General features: G+C 54.5%; 9 non-coding genes across 9 annotated transcripts; all 9 read left to right on the top strand.

Moving 5' to 3' along the window:
* The first annotated feature begins 1088 nt into the window (after nucleotides 1-1088).
* Nucleotides 1089-1180, top strand: LOC144255515 (small nucleolar RNA SNORD116). Its single transcript, XR_013343813.1, has one exon. It is a non-coding gene; the product is annotated as a small nucleolar RNA SNORD116 (small nucleolar RNA).
* A 1731-nt stretch (nucleotides 1181-2911) lies between these two features.
* LOC144255514 (small nucleolar RNA SNORD116) lies at nucleotides 2912-3003 on the top strand. The gene has a single exon (XR_013343812.1). It is a non-coding gene; the product is annotated as a small nucleolar RNA SNORD116 (small nucleolar RNA).
* Nucleotides 3004-4732: 1729 nt separating this feature from the next.
* Nucleotides 4733-4824, top strand: LOC144255513 (small nucleolar RNA SNORD116). Its single transcript, XR_013343811.1, has one exon. It is a non-coding gene; the product is annotated as a small nucleolar RNA SNORD116 (small nucleolar RNA).
* Nucleotides 4825-6554: 1730 nt separating this feature from the next.
* On the top strand, nucleotides 6555-6646 carry LOC144255512 (small nucleolar RNA SNORD116). Its single transcript, XR_013343810.1, has one exon. It is a non-coding gene; the product is annotated as a small nucleolar RNA SNORD116 (small nucleolar RNA).
* Nucleotides 6647-8358: 1712 nt separating this feature from the next.
* On the top strand, nucleotides 8359-8450 carry LOC144255525 (small nucleolar RNA SNORD116). The gene has a single exon (XR_013343823.1). It is a non-coding gene; the product is annotated as a small nucleolar RNA SNORD116 (small nucleolar RNA).
* A 1730-nt stretch (nucleotides 8451-10180) lies between these two features.
* Nucleotides 10181-10272, top strand: LOC144255524 (small nucleolar RNA SNORD116). The gene has a single exon (XR_013343822.1). It is a non-coding gene; the product is annotated as a small nucleolar RNA SNORD116 (small nucleolar RNA).
* Nucleotides 10273-12002: 1730 nt separating this feature from the next.
* LOC144255511 (small nucleolar RNA SNORD116) lies at nucleotides 12003-12094 on the top strand. Its single transcript, XR_013343809.1, has one exon. It is a non-coding gene; the product is annotated as a small nucleolar RNA SNORD116 (small nucleolar RNA).
* Nucleotides 12095-13824: 1730 nt separating this feature from the next.
* On the top strand, nucleotides 13825-13916 carry LOC144255510 (small nucleolar RNA SNORD116). The gene has a single exon (XR_013343808.1). It is a non-coding gene; the product is annotated as a small nucleolar RNA SNORD116 (small nucleolar RNA).
* A 1729-nt stretch (nucleotides 13917-15645) lies between these two features.
* Nucleotides 15646-15737, top strand: LOC144255509 (small nucleolar RNA SNORD116). The gene has a single exon (XR_013343807.1). It is a non-coding gene; the product is annotated as a small nucleolar RNA SNORD116 (small nucleolar RNA).
* Nucleotides 15738-18311: the final 2574 nt, after the last annotated feature.

Below are 18311 nucleotides of genomic sequence, written 5' to 3'. Positions count from 1 at the left end.
TGGAGAAACTGGGTCTTACCGCAAGCGGGTACTTTTGCTGCCACTTCTGTTAATGGATCCTCCTGATAGATGGTTGGCTCTCGAGTTGGGGCATCAGAAGTGCTTCAGGAAAAAGCCTTAGTATCCTTGTGTGCTTTTGGTCCGCCCGTGAGGCTGCATGCATGGTGGTTGCTGTGCATTCTGAAAGAGCATATACACAGTTTGGATCCCGAATGAGCCACCGTGGTGGCAGACCTCAGGGATGACTTCTCTTGTAGGAGGCGCCTGCGAACCCGAGACGTCAGCTTCTAGTTTTGGAGCATAGGACAGCCGCGAACGGTTTGGGTAGTGGAAAGGCCTAAGTGGGTCCAAAGTAGTGCGCAAGGATTGTTGCCTGTGCCTGAAGGAGGTAGAGAGTGATGAAATTCCCCTCTGTGCCAAGTGCCTTTCATAGGCGCTGGACAGGCGCTGAGGGTCTCCTCTCCTGCACAAGTTGTGGGGTTCAGGCATTGGAACGTGTGGGTGGGGCCGGAGCTCCTGTTGGAATGGACGTCACCTGGGGCTCCCAGATGCCCGTGGCGATGGCCCAGAAAGGCAGGAGGTTTCCAGAGGACGTGCTTTCTCAAGTTCGCCCTTTCTTGCTTGGACATCCCGTGGAGGGAAGGAGTCAGGGTCAGATTGGTTTGCAGAGTTGGATGGAGATTCTCAGATGGGTTTCCTGTGGCTGGAAGAGTTTGTTGGGCAGCTTAAGAGCCACATGGGAACTGAGCTCAGGCCGGCATGGCGAGGGCAAGTGAAAAGGCTGCAGTCCCTAAAGAGTGTGAACTGAGGAGCAGCAGGCTGCGGAGCAGGCCAGTCATGGTTGTTTTTCATGGGCATCCCTCTCTTTTGTCTCCTTGCATACGCATGGCAGGTCGTGTTTCCACGGAAGGAGTGAAAGGTTGCCGCCGGCTCCTCTGGCTGTGGGAAGATGCCCAGGGAGGACGGGGAACACCCGCATGCCCGTGCCCTCTGTTTCCTGAGTGTGGCCCTTCGTAGCTGAGGATGGTAAGCGTCTCCTGGCCCCAAGTCACCGAGGTTGCTCCTTGCCGGGTGAGGGTCACAAGCGTGGATCGATGATGACTCCCACAAAAACATTCCTTGGAAGCTGAACAAAATGAGTGAAAACTCTATACCGTCTCTCTCATCGAAACTGAGGTCCACCACGTAGACGTAGGGGGCTGCAGTGAGCTGGGTGGTGGAGGGGGAGAACCCTGTGGCCCTTTTTGGACGGGGGCTGTGTCAGAATGGACCCTGGAAGGGAAGGCCCTTTTCAGCCGAGTTCACCTGGCGTTAGGACCCCGAGCCTGTAGTCCTCTGAGGGTCAGTCCTCTTTTGGTTTCGGCATGCATGGGTGGTCCAGAGCTCCAGACGTTGAGGAAGACATTGGCCTGCCCGGCATGATTTCCTAGTGGGTATTCGGCGGTAGGGTTCAGCCGTACTAGGAGGTTCTGGGCCGTGGCACAGGAGAATAGCTTTCCTCCTCTTGTGGACTGGAGACGTTTTTGCCAAGGCGAGTAGCACCGTGCTGGTCTGCTGGGTGTTCCAGAGAAAAATTGAGGTCCACTTTCGTCGGAACGCGGAGCCGGGCCCAGCTCAAAGCATGGGAGACCCTGCTTTAGTGCACAGGGGCGTGGTGTTTCCGGGAGTCTGATGGGTTTTCTCTTCTCCTGGAAATGCTACAGTGTTGCCAGTGGTATTGCCACACAATGTTGGCTGGAGCCACGGTCCACCAGGGGAAGGAAGGGTGGGTCTCCAGAGGGACCAGTGCCTGGATGAGTAGATGGACATAGAGGGAATGCACATGGAGAAACTGGGTCTTACCGCAAGCGGGTACTTTTGCTGCCACTTCTGTTAATGGATCCTCCTGATAGATGGTTGGCTCTCGAGTTGGGGCATCAGAAGTGCTTCAGGAAAAAGCCTTAGTATCCTTGTGTGCTTTTGGTCCGCCCGTGAGGCTGCATGCATGGTGGTTGCTGTGCATTCTGAAAGAGCATATAGGCAGTTTGGATCCCGAATGAGCCACCGTGGTGGCAGACCTCAGGGATGACTTCTCTTGTAGGAGGCGCCTGCGAACCCGAGACGTCAGCTTCTAGTTTTTGAGCATAGGACAGCCGCGAACGGTTTGGGTAGTGGAAAGGCCTAAGTGGGTCCAAATTAGTGCGCAAGGATTGTTGCCTGTGCCTGAAGGAGGTAGAGAGTGATGAAATTCCCCTCTGTGCCAAGTGCCTTTCATAGGCGCTGGACAGGCGCTGAGGGTCTCCTCTCCTGCACAAGTTGTGGGGTTCAGGCATTGGAACGTGTGGGTGGGGCCGGAGCTCCTGTTGGAATGGACGTCACCTGGGGCTCCCAGATGCCCGTGGCGATGGCCCAGAAAGGCAGGAGGTTTCCAGAGGACGTGCTTTCTCAAGTTCGCCCTTTCTTGCTTGGACATCCCGTGGAGGGAAGGAGTCAGGGTCAGATTGGTTTGCAGAGTTGGATGGAGATTCTCAGATGGGTTTCCTGTGGCTGGAAGAGTTTGTTGGGCAGCTTAAGAGCCACATGGGAACTGAGCTCAGGCCGGCATGGCGAGGGCAAGTGAAAAGGCTGCAGTCCCTAAAGAGTGTGAACTGAGGAGCAGCAGGCTGCGGAGCAGGCCAGTCATGGTTGTTTTTCATGGGCATCCCTCTCTTTTGTCTCCTTGCATACGCATGGCAGGTCGTGTTTCCACGGAAGGAGTGAAAGGTTGCCGCCGGCTCCTCTGGCTGTGGGAAGATGCCCAGGGAGGACGGGGAACACCCGCATGCCCGTGCCCTCTGTTTCCTGAGTGTGGCCCTTCGTAGCTGAGGATGGTAAGCGTCTCCTGGCCCCAAGTCACCGAGGTTGCTCCTTGCCGGGTGAGGGCCACAAGCGTGGATCGATGATGACTCCCACAAAAACATTCCTTGGAAGCTGAACAAAATGAGTGAAAACTCTATACCGTCTCTCTCATCGAAACTGAGGTCCACCACGTAGACGTAGGGGCTGCAGTGAGCTGGGTGGTGGAGGGGAGAACCCTGTGGCCCTTTTTGGACGGGGGCTGTGTCAGAATGGACCCTGGAAGGGAAGACCCTTTTCAGCCGAGTTCACCTGGCGTTAGGACCCCGAGCCTGTAGTCCTCTGAGGGTCAGTCCTCTTTTGGTTTCGGCATGCATGGGTGGTCCAGAGCTCCAGACGTAGAGGAAGACATTGGCCTGCCCGGCATGATTTCCTAAAGGGTGTTAGGCGGTGGGGTTCAGCCGTACTAGGAAGTTCTGGGCCGTGGCACAGGAGAATAGCTTTCCTCCTCTTGTGGACTGGAGACGTTTTTGCCAAGGCGAGTAGCACCGTGCTGGTCTGCTGGGTGTTCCAGAGAAAAATTGAGGTCCACTTTCGTCGGAACGCGGAGCCGGGCCCAGCTCAAAGCATGGGAGACCCTGCTTTAGTGCACAGGGGCGTGGTGTTTCCGGGAGTCTGATGGGTTTTCTCTTCTCCTGGAAATGCTACAGTGTTGCCAGTGGTATTGCCACACAATGTTGGCTGGAGCCACGGTCCACCAGGGGAAGGAAGGGTGGGTCTCCAGAGGGACCAGTGCCTGCATGAGTAGATGGACATAGAGGGAATGCACATGGAGAAACTGGGTCTTACCGCAAGCGGGTACTTTTGCTGCCACTTCTGTTAATGGATCCTCCTGATAGATGGTTGGCTCTCGAGTTGGGGCATCAGAAGTGCTTCAGGAAAAAGCCTTAGTATCCTTGTGTGCTTTTGGTCCGCCCGTGAGGCTGCATGCATGGTGGTTGCTGTGCATTCTGAAAGAGCATATAGGCAGTTTGGATCCCGAATGAGCCACCGTGGTGGCAGACCTCAGGGATGACTTCTCTTGTAGGAGGCGCCTGCGAACCCGAGACGTCAGCTTCTAGTTTTTGAGCATAGGACAGCCGCGAACGGTTTAGGTAGTGGAAAGACCTCAGTGGGTCCAAATTAGTGCGCAAGGATTGTTGCCTGTGCCTGAAGGAGGTAGAGAGTGATGAAATTCCCCTCTGTGCCAAGTGCCTTTCATAGGCGCTGGACAGGCGCTGAGGGTCTCCTCTCCTGCACAAGTTGTGGGGTTCAGGCATTGGAACGTGTGGGTGGGGCCGGAGCTCCTGTTGGAATGGACGTCACCTGGGGCTCCCAGATGCCCGTGGCGATGGCCCAGAAAGGCAGGAGGTTTCCAGAGGACGTGCTTTCTCAAGTTCGCCCTTTCTTGCTTGGACATCCCGTGGAGGGAAGGAGTCAGGGTCAGATTGGTTTGCAGAGTTGGATGGAGATTCTCAGATGGGTTTCCTGTGGCTGGAAGAGTTTGTTGGGCAGCTTAAGAGCCACATGGGAACTGAGCTCAGGCCGGCATGGCGAGGGCAAGTGAAAAGGCTGCAGTCCCTAAAGAGTGTGAACTGAGGAGCAGCAGGCTGCGGAGCAGGCCAGTCATGGTTGTTTTTCATGGGCATCCCTCTCTTTTGTCTCCTTGCATACGCATGGCAGGTCGTGTTTCCACGGAAGGAGTGAAAGGTTGCCACCGGCTCCTCTGGCTGTGGGAAGATGCCCAGGGAGGACGGGGAACACCCGCATGCCCGTGCCCTCTGTTTCCTGAGTGTGGCCCTTCGTAGCTGAGGATGGTAAGCGTCTCCTGGCCCCAAGTCACCGAGGTTGCTCCTTGCCGGGTGAGGGTCACAAGCGTGGATCGATGATGACTCCCACAAAAACATTCCTTGGAAGCTGAACAAAATGAGTGAAAACTCTATACCGTCTCTCTCATCGAAACTGAGGTCCACCACGTAGACGTAGGGGGCTGCAGTGAGCTGGGTGGTGGAGGGGAGAACCCTGTGGCCCTTTTTGGACGGGGGCTGTGTCGGAATGGACCCTGGAAGGGAAGGCCCATTTCAGCCGAGTTCACCTGGCGTTAGGACCCCGAGCCTGTAGTCCTCTGAGGGTCAGTCCTCTTTTGGTTTCGGCATGCATGGGTGCTCCAGAGCTCCAGACGTTGAGGAAGACATTGGCCTGCCCGGCATGATTTCCTAGTGGGTATTCGGCGGTAGGGTTCAGCCGTACTAGGAGGTTCTGGGCCGTGGCACAGGAGAATAGCTTTCCTCCTCTTGTGGACTGGAGACTTTTTTGCCAAGGCGAGTAGCACCGTGCTGGTCTGCTGGGTGTTCCAGAGAAAAATTGAGGTCCACTTTCGTCGGAAGGCGGAGCCGGGCCCAGCTCAAAGCATGGGAGACCCTGCTTTAGTGCACAGGGGCGTGGTGTTTCCGGGAGTCTGATGGGTTTTCTCTTCTCCTGGAAATGCTACAGTGTTGCCAGTGGTATTGCCACACAATGTTGGCTGGAGCCACGGTCCACCAGGGGAAGGAAGGGTGGGTCTCCAGAGGGACCAGTGCCTGGATGAGTAGATGGACATAGAGGGAATGCACATGGAGAAACTGGGTCTTACCGCAAGCGGGTACTTTTGCTGCCACTTCTGTTAATGGATCCTCCTGATAGATGGTTGGCTCTCGAGTTGGGGCATCAGAAGTGCTTCAGGAAAAAGCCTTAGTATCCTTGTGTGCTTTTGGTCCGCCCGTGAGGCTGCATGCATGGTGGTTGCTGTGCATTCTGAAAGAGCATATAGGCAGTTTGGATCCCGAATGAGCCACCGTGGTGGCAGACCTCAGGGATGACTTCTCTTGTAGGAGGCGCCTGCGAACCCGAGACGTCAGCTTCTAGTTTTTGAGCATAGGACAGCCGCGAACGGTTTGGGTAGTGGAAAGGCCTAAGTGGGTCCAAATTAGTGCGCAAGGATTGTTGCCTGTGCCTGAAGGAGGTAGAGAGTGATGAAATTCCCCTCTGTGCCAAGTGCCTTTCATAGGCGCTGGACAGGCGCTGAGGGTCTCCTCTCCTGCACAAGTTGTGGGGTTCAGGCATTGGTACGTGTGGGTGGGGCCGGAGCTCCTGTTGGAATGGACGTCACCTGGGGCTCCCAGATGCCCATGGCGATGGCCCAGAAAGGCAGGAGGTTTCCAGAGGACGTGCTTTCTCAAGTTCGCCCTTTCTTGCTTGGACATCCCGTGGAGGGAAGGAGTCAGGGTCAGATTGGTTTGCAGAGTTGGATGGAGATTCTCAGATGGGTTTCCTGTGGCTGGAAGAGTTTGTTGGGCAGCTTAAGAGCCACATGGGAACTGAGCTCAGGCCGGCATGGCGAGGGCAACTGAAAAGGCTGCAGTCCCTAAAGAGTGTGAACTGAGGAGCAGCAGGCTGCGGAGCAGGCCAGTCATGGTTGTTTTTCATGGGCATCCCTCTCTTTTGTCTCCTTGCATACGCATGGCAGGTCGTGTTTCCACGGAAGGAGTGAAAGGTTGCCACCGGCTCCTCTGGCTGTGGGAAGATGCCCAGGGAGGACAGGGAACACCCGCATGCCCGTGCCCTCTGTTTCCTGAGTGTGGCCCTTCGTAGCTGAGGATGGTAAGCGTCTCCTGGCCCCAAGTCACCGAGGTTGCTCCTTGCCGGGTGAGGGTCACAAGCGTGGATCGATGATGACTCCCACAAAAACATTCCTTGGAAGCTGAACAAAATGAGTGAAAACTCTATACCGTCTCTCTCATCGAAACTGAGGTCCACCACGTAGACGTAGGGGGCTGCAGTGAGCTGGGTGGTGGCCGTTTTCGACGGGGGCTGTGTCGGAATGGACCCTGGAAGGGAAGGCCCATTTCAGCCGAGTTCACCTGGCGTTAGGACCCCGAGCCTGTAGTCCTCTGAGGGTCAGTCCTCTTTTGGTTTCGGCATGCATGGGTGGTCCAGAGCTCCAGACGTTGAGGAAGACATTGGCCTGCCCGGCATGATTTCCTAGTGGGTATTCGGCGGTAGGGTTCAGCCGTACTAGGAGGTTCTGGGCCGTGGCACAGGAGAATAGCTTTCCTCCTCTTGTGGACTGGAGACTTTTTTGCCAAGGCGAGTAGCACCGTGCTGGTCTGCTGGGTGTTCCAGAGAAAAATTGAGGTCCACTTTCGTCAGAAGGCGGAGCCGGGCCCAGCTCAAAGCATGGGAGACCCTGCTTTAGTGCACATGGGCGTGGTGTTTCCGGGAGTCTGATGGGTTTTCTCTTCTCCTGGAAATGCTACAGTGTTGCCAGTGGTATTGCCACACAATGTTGGCTGGAGCCACGGTCCACCAGGGGAAGGAAGGGTGGGTCTCCAGAGGGACCAGTGCCTGCATGAGTAGATGGACATAGAGGGAATGCACATGGAGAAACTGGGTCTTACCGCAAGCGGGTACTTTTGCTGCCACTTCTGTTAATGGATCCTCCTGATAGATGGTTGGCTCTCGAGTTGGGGCATCAGAAGTGCTTCAGGATAAAGCCATAGTATCCTTGTGTGCTTTTGGTCCGCCCGTGAGGCTGCATGCATGGTGGTTGCTGTGCATTCTGAAAGAGCATATAGGCAGTTTGGATCCCGAATGAGCCACCGTGGTGGCAGACCTCAGGGATGACTTCTCTTGTAGGAGGCGCCTGCGAACCCGAGACGTCAGCTTCTAGTTTTTGAGCATAGGACAGCCGCGAACGGTTTGGGTAGTGGAAAGGCCTAAGTGGGTCCAAATTAGTGCGCAAGGATTGTTGCCTGTGCCTGAAGGAGGTAGAGAGTGATGAAATTCCCCTCTGTGCCAAGTGCCTTTCATAGGCGCTGGACAGGCGCTGAGGGTCTCCTCTCCTGCACAAGTTGTGGGGTTCAGGCATTGGAACGTGTGGGTGGGGCCGGAGCTCCTGTTGGAATGGACGTCACCTGGGGCTCCCAGATGCCCGTGGCGATGGCCCAGAAAGGCAGGAGGTTTCCAGAGGACGTGCTTTCTCAAGTTCGCCCTTTCTTGCTTGGACATCCCGTGGAGGGAAGGAGTCAGGGTCAGATTGGTTTGCAGAGTTGGATGGAGATTCTCAGATGGGTTTCCTGTGGCTGGAAGAGTTTGTTGGGCAGCTTAAGAGCCACATGGGAACTGAGCTCAGGCCGGCATGGCGAGGGCAAGTGAAAAGGCTGCAGTCCCTAAAGAGTGTGAACTGAGGAGCAGCAGGCTGCGGAGCAGGCCAGTCATGGTTGTTTTTCATGGGCATCCCTCTCTTTTGTCTCCTTGCATACGCATGGCAGGTCGTGTTTCCACGGAAGGAGTGAAAGGTTGCCGCCGGCTCCTCTGGCTGTGGGAAGATGCCCAGGGAGGACGGGGAACACCCGCATGCCCGTGCCCTCTGTTTCCTGAGTGTGGCCCTTCGTAGCTGAGGATGGTAAGCGTCTCCTGGCCCCAAGTCACCGAGGTTGCTCCTTGCCGGGTGAGGGTCACAAGCGTGGATCGATGATGACTCCCACAAAAACATTCCTTGGAAGCTGAACAAAATGAGTGAAAACTCTATACCGTCTCTCTCATCGATACTGAGGTCCACCACTTAGACATAGGGGGCTGCAGTAGGCTGGGTGGTGGAGGGGAGAACCCTGTGGCCCTTTTTGGACGGGGGCTGTGTCAGAATGGACCCTGGAAGGGAAGGCCCTTTTCAGCCGAGTTCACCTGGCGTTAGGACCCCGAGCCTGTAGTCCTCTGAGGGTCAGTCCTCTTTTGGTTTCGGCATGCATGGGTGGTCCAGAGCTCCAGACGTAGAGGAAGACATTGGCCTGCCCGGGATGATTTCCTAGTGGGTGTTCGGCGGTAGGGTTCAGCCGTACTAGGAGGTTCTGGGCCGTGGCACAGGAGAATAGCTTTCCTACTCTTGTGGACTGGAGACGTTTTTGCCAAGGCGAGTAGCACCATGCTGGTCTGCTGGGTGTTCCAGAGAAAAATTGAGGTCCACTTTCGTCGGAAGTCGGAGCCGGGCCCAGCTCAAAGCATGGGAGACCCTGCTTTAGTGCACAGGGGCGTGGTGTTTCCAGGAGTCTGATGGGTTTTCTCTTCTCCTGGAAATGCTACAGTGTTGCCAGTGGTATTGCCACACAATGTTGGCTGGAGCCACGGTCCACCAGGGGAAGGAAGGGTGGGTCTCCAGAGGGACCAGTGCCTGGATGAGTAGATGGACATAGAGGGAATGCACATGGAGAAAATGGGTCTTACCGCAAGCGGGTACTTTTGCTGCCACTTCTGTTAATGGATCCTCCTGATAGATGGTTGGCTCTCGAGTTGGGGCATCAGAAGTGCTTCAGGATAAAGCCATAGTATCCTTGTGTGCTTTTGGTCCGCCGGTGAGGCTGCATGCATGGTGGTTGCTGTGCATTCTGAAAGAGCATATAGGCAGTTTGGATCCCGAATGAGCCACCGTGGTGGCAGACCTCAGGGATGACTTCTCTTGTAGGAGGCGCCTGCGAACCCGAGACGTCAGCTTCTAGTTTTTGAGCATAGGACAGCCGCGAACGGTTTGGGTAGTGGAAAGGCCTAAGTGGGTCCAAATTAGTGCGCAAGGATTGTTGCCTGTGCCTGAAGGAGGTAGAGAGTGATGAAATTCCCCTCTGTGCCAAGTGCCTTTCATAGGCGCTGGACAGGCGCTGAGGGTCTCCTCTCCTGCACAAGTTGTGGGGTTCAGGCATTGGAACGTGTGGGTGGGGCCGGAGCTCCTGTTGGAATGGACGTCACCTGGGGCTCCCAGATGCCCGTGGCGATGGCCCAGAAAGGCAGGAGGTTTCCAAAGGACGTGCTTTCTCAAGTTCGCCCTTTCTTGCTTGGACATCCCGTGGAGGGAAGGAGTCAGGGTCAGATTGGTTTGCAGAGTTGGATGGAGATTCTCAGATGGGTTTCCTGTGGCTGGAAGAGTTTGTTGGGCAGCTTAAGAGCCACATGGGAACTGAGCTCAGGCCGGCATGGCGAGGGCAAGTGAAAAGGCTGCAGTCCCTAAAGAGTGTGAACTGAGGAGCAGCAGGCTGCGGAGCAGGCCAGTCATGGTTGTTTTTCATGGGCATCCCTCTCTTTTGTCTCCTTGCATACGCATGGCAGGTCGTGTTTCCACGGAAGGAGTGAAAGGTTGCCGCCGGCTCCTCTGGCTGTGGGAAGATGCCCAGGGAGGACGGGGAACACCCGCATGCCCGTGCCCTCTGTTTCCTGAGTGTGGCCCTTCGTAGCTGAGGATGGTAAGCGTCTCCTGGCCCCAAGTCACCGAGGTTGCTCCTTGCCGGGTGAGGGTCACAAGCGTGGATCGATGATGACTCCCACAAAAACATTCCTTGGAAGCTGAACAAAATGAGTGAAAACTCTATACCGTCTCTCTCATCGATACTGAGGTCCACCACGTAGACATAGGGGGCTGCAGTAGGCTGGGTGGTGGAGGGGAGAACCCTGTGGCCCTTTTTGGACGGGGGCTGTGTCAGAATGGACCCTGGAGGGGAAGGCCCTTTTCAGCCGAGTTCACCTGGCGTTAGGACCCCGAGCCTGTAGTCCTCTGAGGGTCAGTCCTCTTTTGGTTTCGGCATGCATGGGTGGTCCAGAGCTCCAGACGTAGAGGAAGACATTGGCCTGCCCGGGATGATTTCCTAGTGGGTGTTCGGCGGTAGGGTTCAGCCGTACTAGGAGGTTCTGGGCCGTGGCACAGGAGAATAGCTTTCCTACTCTTGTGGACTGGAGACGTTTTTGCCAAGGCGAGTAGCACCATGCTGGTCTGCTGGGTGTTCCAGAGAAAAATTGAGGTCCACTTTCGTCGGAAGGCGGAGCCGGGCCCAGCTCAAAGCATGGGAGACCCTGCTTTAGTGCACAGGGGCGTGGTGTTTCCAGGAGTCTGATGGGTTTTCTCTTCTCCTGGAAATGCTACAGTGTTGCCAGTGGTATTGCCACACAATGTTGGCTGGAGCCACGGTCCACCAGGGGAAGGAAGGGTGGGTCTCCAGAGGGACCAGTGCCTGGATGAGTAGATGGACATAGAGGGAATGCACATGGAGAAAATGGGTCTTACCGCAAGCGGGTACTTTTGCTGCCACTTCTGTTAATGGATCCTCCTGATAGATGGTTGGCTCTCGAGTTGGGGCATCAGAAGTGCTTCAGGATAAAGCCATAGTATCCTTGTGTGCTTTTGTTCCGCCGGTGAGGCTGCATGCATGGTGGTTGCTGTGCATTCTGAAAGAGCATATAGGCAGTTTGGATCCCGAATGAGCCACCGTGGTGGCAGACCTCAGGGATGACTTCTCTTGTAGGAGGCGCCTGCGAACCCGAGACGTCAGCTTCTAGTTTTTGAGCATAGGACAGCCGCGAACGGTTTGGGTAGTGGAAAGGCCTAAGTGGGTCCAAATTAGTGCGCAAGGATTGTTGCCTGTGCCTGAAGGAGGTAGAGAGTGATGAAATTCCCCTCTGTGCCAAGTGCCTTTCATAGGCGCTGGACAGGCGCTGAGGGTCTCCTCTCCTGCACAAGTTGTGGGGTTCAGGCATTGGAACGTGTGGGTGGGGCCGGAGCTCCTGTTGGAATGGACGTCACCTGGGGCTCCCAGATGCCCGTGGCGATGGCCCAGAAAGGCAGGAGGTTTCCAAAGGACGTGCTTTCTCAAGTTCGCCCTTTCTTGCTTGGACATCCCGTGGAGGGAAGGAGTCAGGGTCAGATTGGTTTGCAGAGTTGGATGGAGATTCTCAGATGGGTTTCCTGTGGCTGGAAGAGTTTGTTGGGCAGCTTAAGAGCCACATGGGATCACAGCTCAGGCCGGAATGGCGAGGGCAAGTGAAAAGGCTGCAGTCCCTAAAGAGTGTGAACTGAGGAGCAGCAGGCTGCGGAGCAGGCCAGTCATGGTTGTTTTTCATGGGCATCCCTCTCTTTTGTCTCCTTGCATACGCATGGCAGGTCGTGTTTCCACGGAAGGAGTGAAAGGTTGCCGCCGGCTCCTCTGGCTGTGGGAAAATGCCCAGGGAGGACGGGGAACACCCGCATGCCCGTGCCCTCTGTTTCCTGAGTGTGGCCCTTCGTAGCTGAGGATGGTAAGCGTCTCCTGGCCCCAAGTCACCGAGGTTGCTCCTTGCCGGGTGAGGGTCACAAGCGTGGATCGATGATGACTCCCACAAAAACATTCCTTGGAAGCTGAACAAAATGAGTGAAAACTCTATACCGTCTCTCTCATCGAAACTGAGGTCCACCACGTAGACGTAGGGGGCTGCAGTGAGCTGGGTGGTGGAGGGGAGAACCCTGTGGCCCTTTTTGGACGGGGGCTGTGTCGGAATGGACCCTGGAAGGGAAGGCCCATTTCAGCCGAGTTCACCTGGCGTTAGGACCCCGAGCCTGTAGTCCTCTGAGGGTCAGTCCTCTTTTGGTTTCGGCATGCATGGGTGGTCCAGAGCTCCAGACGTTGAGGAAGACATTGGCCTGCCCGGCATGATTTCCTAGTGGGTATTCGGCGGTAGGGTTCAGCCGTACTAGGAGGTTCTGGGCCGTGGCACAGGAGAATAGCTTTCCTCCTCTTGTGGACTGGAGACTTTTTTGCCAAGGCGAGTAGCACCGTGCTGGTCTGCTGGGTGTTCCAGAGAAAAATTGAGGTCCACTTTCGTCGGAAGGCGGAGCCGGGCCCAGCTCAAAGCATGGGAGACCCTGCTTTAGTGCACAGGGGCGTGGTGTTTCCGGGAGTCTGATGGGTTTTCTCTTCTCCTGGAAATGCTACAGTGTTGCCAGTGGTATTGCCACACAATGTTGGCTGGAGCCACGGTCCACCAGGGGAAGGAAGGGTGGGTCTCCAGAGGGACCAGTGCCTGGATGAGTAGATGGACATAGAGGGAATGCACATGGAGAAACTGGGTCTTACCGCAAGCGGGTACTTTTGCTGCCACTTCTGTTAATGGATCCTCCTGATAGATGGTTGGCTCTCGAGTTGGGGCATCAGAAGTGCTTCAGGAAAAAGCCTTAGTATCCTTGTGTGCTTTTGGTCCGCCCGTGAGGCTGCATGCATGGTGGTTGCTGTGCATTCTGAAAGAGCATATAGGCAGTTTGGATCCCGAATGAGCCACCGTGGTGGCAGACCTCAGGGATGACTTCTCTTGTAGGAGGCGCCTGCGAACCCGAGACGTCAGCTTCTAGTTTTTGAGCATAGGACAGCCGCGAACGGTTTGGGTAGTGGAAAGGCCTAAGTGGGTCCAAATTAGTGCGCAAGGATTGTTGCCTGTGCCTGAAGGAGGTAGAGAGTGATGAAATTCCCCTCTGTGCCAAGTGCCTTTCATAGGCGCTGGACAGGCGCTGAGGGTCTCCTCTCCTGCACAAGTTGTGGGGTTCAGGCATTGGTACGTGTGGGTGGGGCCGGAGCTCCTGTTGGAATGGACGTCACCTGGGGCTCCCAGATGCCCATGGCGATGGCCCAGAAAGGCAGGAGGTTTCCAGAGGACGTGCTTTCTCAAGTTCGCCCTTTCTTGCTTGGACATCCCGTGGAGGGAAGGAGTCAGGGTCAGATTGGTTTGCAGAGTTGGATGGAGATTCTCAGATGGGTTTCCTGTGGCTGGAAGAGTTTGTTGGGCAGCTTAAGAGCCACATGGGAACTGAGCTCAGGCCGGCATGGCGAGGGCAACTGAAAAGGCTGCAGTCCCTAAAGAGTGTGAACTGAGGAGCAGCAGGCTGCGGAGCAGGCCAGTCATGGTTGTTTTTCATGGGCATCCCTCTCTTTTGTCTCCTTGCATACGCATGGCAGGTCGTGTTTCCACGGAAGGAGTGAAAGGTTGCCACCGGCTCCTCTGGCTGTGGGAAGATGCCCAGGGAGGACGGGGAACACCCGCATGCCCGTGCCCTCTGTTTCCTGAGTGTGGCCCTTCGTAGCTGAGGATGGTAAGCGTCTCCTGGCCCCAAGTCACCGAGGTTGCTCCTTGCCGGGTGAGGGTCACAAGCGTGGATCGATGATGACTCCCACAAAAACATTCCTTGGAAGCTGAACAAAATGAGTGAAAACTCTATACCGTCTCTCTCATCGAAACTGAGGTCCACCACGTAGACGTAGGGGGCTGCAGTGAGCTGGGTGGTGGAGGGGAGAACCCTGTGGCCCTTTTTGGACGGGGGCTGTGTCGGAATGGACCCTGGAAGGGAAGGCCCATTTCAGCCGAGTTTACCTGGCGTTAGGACCCCGAGCCTGTAGTCCTCTGAGGGTCAGTCCTCTTTTGGTTTCGGCATGCATGGGTGCTCCAGAGCTCCAGACGTTGAGGAAGACATTGGCCTGCCCGGCATGATTTCCTAGTGGGTGTTCGGCGGTAGGGTTCAGCCGTACTAGGAGGTTCTGGGCCGTGGCACAGGAGAATAGCTTTCCTCCTCTTGTGGACTGGAGACTTTTTTGCCAAGGCGAGTAGCACCGTGCTGGTCTGCTGGGTGTTCCAGAGAAAAATTGAGGTCCACTTTCGTCGGAAGGCGGAGCCGGGCCCAGCTCAAAGCATGGGAGACCCTGCTTTAGTGCACAGGGGCGTGGTGTTTCCGGGAGTCTGATGGGTTTTCTCTTCTCCTGGAAATGCTACAGTGTTGCCAGTGGTATTGCCACACAATGTTGGCTGGAGCCACGGTCCACCAGGGGAAGGAAGGGTGGGTCTCCAGAGGGACCAGTGCCTGGATGAGTAGATGGACATAGAGGGAATGCACATGGAGAAACTGGGTCTTACCGCAAGCGGGTACTTTTGCTGCCACTTCTGTTAATGGATCCTCCTGATAGATGGTTGGCTCTCGAGTTGGGGCATCAGAAGTGCTTCAGGATAAAGCCATAGTATCCTTGTGTGCTTTTGGTCCGCCCGTGAGGCTGCATGCATGGTGGTTGCTGTGCATTCTGAAAGAGCATATAGGCAGTTTGGATCCCGAATGAGCCACCGTGGTGGCAGACCTCAGGGATGACTTCTCTTGTAGGAGGCGCCTGCGAACCCGAGACGTCAGCTTCTAGTTTTTGAGCATAGGACAGCCGCGAACGGTTTGGGTAGTGGAAAGGCCTAAGTGGGTCCAAATTAGTGCGCAAGGATTGTTGCCTGTGCCTGAAGGAGGTAGAGAGTGATGAAATTCCCCTCTGTGCCAAGTGCCTTTCATAGGCGCTGGACAGGCGCTGAGGGTCTCCTCTCCTGCACAAGTTGTGGGGTTCAGGCATTGGAACGTGTGGGTGGGGCCGGAGCTCCTGTTGGAATGGACGTCACCTGGGGCTCCCAGATGCCCGTGGCGATGGCCCAGAAAGGCAGGAGGTTTCCAGAGGACGTGCTTTCTCAAGTTCGCCCTTTCTTGCTTGGACATCCCGTGGAGGGAAGGAGTCAGGGTCAGATTGGTTTGCAGAGTTGGATGGAGATTCTCAGATGGGTTTCCTGTGGCTGGAAGAGTTTGTTGGGCAGCTTAAGAGCCACATGGGAACTGAGCTCAGGCCGGCATGGCGAGGGCAACTGAAAAGGCTGCAGTCCCTAAAGAGTGTGAACTGAGGAGCAGCAGGCTGCGGAGCAGGCCAGTCATGGTTGTTTTTCATGGGCATCCCTCTCTTTTGTCTCCTTGCATACGCATGGCAGGTCGTGTTTCCACGGAAGGAGTGAAAGGTTGCCGCCGGCTCCTCTGGCTGTGGGAAGATGCCCAGGGAGGACGGGGAAACCCGCATGCCCGTGCCCTCTGTTTCCTGAGTGTGGCCCTTCGTAGCTGAGGATGGTAAGCGTCTCCTGGCCCCAAGTCACCGAGGTTGCTCCTTGCCGGGTGAGGGTCACAAGCGTGGATCGATGATGACTCCCACAAAAACATTCCTTGGAAGCTGAACAAAATGAGTGAAAACTCTATACCGTCTCTCTCATCGAAACTGAGGTCCACCACGTAGACGTAGGGGGCTGCAGTGAGCTGGGTGGTGGAGGGGAGAACCCTGTGGCCCTTTTTCGACAGGGGCTGTGTCAGAATGGACCCTGGAAGGGAAGACCCTTTTCAGCCGAGTTCACCTGGCGTTAGGACCCCGAGCCTGTAGTCCTCTGAGGGTCAGTCCTCTTTTGGTTTCGGCATGCATGGGTGATCCAGGGCTCAGGATGTTGATGATGATATTGGCCTTCCCGGGTTGATTTCCTAGTGGGTGTTTGGCCGTATTTTTCGTCCGATCTACGAGGTTTTGGTCCATGGCAGCATGAATAAATTTCCTCCTCTTGTATCCTGGCGTTGTTTTGCCCAGGCAAGTAGCGCCATGCTGGTCTGCGGGTTCTTACCGAGACACTCTGGTCCCCGTTGAGCGGACAGCAGAGGCAGGCCCAGCACAAGGCATGGCAAGACCCTTCTTTAGTGTACAGGGGCATGTGTTTCCAGGAGTCTGGTAGGTTTTCCCTTTTCCTGGAAATGCTACAGTTGTGCCAGTGGTATTGTCGCACAACGATTTAAGAGCTATTGTCTAGCAGGGGAATGACTGGTGGGTCTTCAGAGGGACCAGTGCCTGGATGAGTAGGTGGACATAGAGGGAATGTACATGGAGAAACTGGGTCTTACCACACGTGGTGCCTTTTCTTGCCACTTCTGGGAATGGATCCTCCTGTTAGATGGTTGGCTCTCGAGTTGAGGGATCAGAAGTGCTTCAGGAAAAAGCCTTAGTATCCTTGTGTGCTTTTGGTCCACCCGTGAGGCTGCATGCATGGTGGTTGCTGTGCATTCTGAAAGAGCATATAGGCAGTTTGGATCCTGAGTGAGCCACCGTGGTGGCAGACCTCAGGGATGACTTCTCTTGTAGGAGGCGCATGTGAAACCAAGATGTCAGCTTCTAGTTTTTGAGCATAGGACAGCCGTGAATGGTTTGGGTAGTGGAAAGGCCTAACTGGGTCCAAGGTAGTTTGTAAGGATTGTTGCCTGTGCCTGAAGGAGGTAGAGAGTGATGAAATTCACCTCTTTGCCAAGTGCCTTTCATAGGCACTGGACAGGCGTTGAGGATCTCCTCTCCTGCACAAGTTGTGGGGTTCAGCCAGTGGAACATAATGGGGGAGCAAGGTCTTCTGTTGGAATCTATGTCATGTTGGGCTCTGAGATGCATGTGGCAATGGCTCAGAAAGGCAGGAGGTTTCCAGATGATGTACTGTCTGAATTTCATCCTTCCATGCTTTGACATCCTGTGGAGGGTAGGTGTCAGGGTCAGATTGGGTCATAGAGTTTGGGCTGGAGAGCCTCAGATGGGTTTCCTGTGGCTGAAAGTGTTTCTTGGGCAGCTTAAGAGCCACATGTGAACTGAACTCAGGCCGGCATGGCGTGGGCAACTGAAAAGGCTGCAGTCCCTATTGAAGGTGAACTGAGGAGCAGCAGGCTTCTGAGTAGTCCAGTCATGGGGTTTTTTCATGGGCATCCCTCTCTTTTGTCTCCTTGCATACGCATGGCAGTTCGTGTTTCCACGGAAGGATTGAAAGTTTGCCACCGGTTCTCCTGGCTGTGGGAAGATGCCCAAGGAGGACAGGGAACACCTGCCTCCCCGTGCCCTCTGTTTCCTGAGTGTAGTGTTTCTTCTCTTTTGAGGATAATGATTGTCTTTTTTTTTGGCAGAATCTTCCTCATCCAGGGTCAAATGAAACTTGTGTATTAGATTATGGAGTCCTTGATGCCACATCATGATTGAAAGATCTCATGCACCAACAGGAAGGCATACAGGACCTGTCGGTGTAAGAACAACAGCATATCCTTTTCCCCATGTGATCAGAGGCACAGGGTCCCACCATCCTGGGTCTGGTGGAACCTTGTATTTTACATGAGTTTTTGGCAATGATTGTTTGGGAATAAAATGTCTATCCATGTCAGATGACCAATTGTGAGTCTTCTCTTCGTAATTTATGTTGAGTGCATTAACTGTAAATAAAGTAATATTTAAGGCATTTTAACATGTGAGAGGCTAGGTCCTCTTCTTTGTTTTTATTTTATGAGGCATGTCTTAAAGGTACGATGTGTTTGTTGAACAAAGTCTGGTCTGGTAGTATTATGAGGAATTCCATGCATTAAAATTATATTTCATTAAGTAGAAAATCATGCAAAAACATGGGATGTATATTCAGAAGCATGTACATTTTTAAACCAGCAGGCTTGCCCATAATGGCAAAGTGGAGTAATAAATGAGAAGTTCAAGCAGATACCTTTTCAGAACTATGAGCACTAGCCCAATACACCCAGAATTAGTACCAATGGAAACATGAGAATGGAGTGAAGATAGAAGGAGGAAAATGAGTAACATTCACTTGCCAAAGTGCATTATTAGAATGTAGACCACATGTGTTTACAAATTCACACATAGGGGCCTGGAAAGATGTACATTGAGAATAGTTATTGGCAGTGGCATGAGCCTGTTGAGAATAAATGGAAAACATTTTTATTAGTGAGTGAGTGTTTTGATGAAAAAATCCATGAGCTCTACAGCGTCTGAAAATAAAGGATAAAG

This window comes from Urocitellus parryii, chromosome 6 (genome assembly GCF_045843805.1).
Source record: "Urocitellus parryii isolate mUroPar1 chromosome 6, mUroPar1.hap1, whole genome shotgun sequence".
NCBI classification, from domain to species: domain Eukaryota; kingdom Metazoa; phylum Chordata; class Mammalia; order Rodentia; family Sciuridae; genus Urocitellus; species Urocitellus parryii.
Note: the sequence above shows the minus strand (reverse complement) of the source record. Positions and strands in the feature narration are given on the sequence as shown.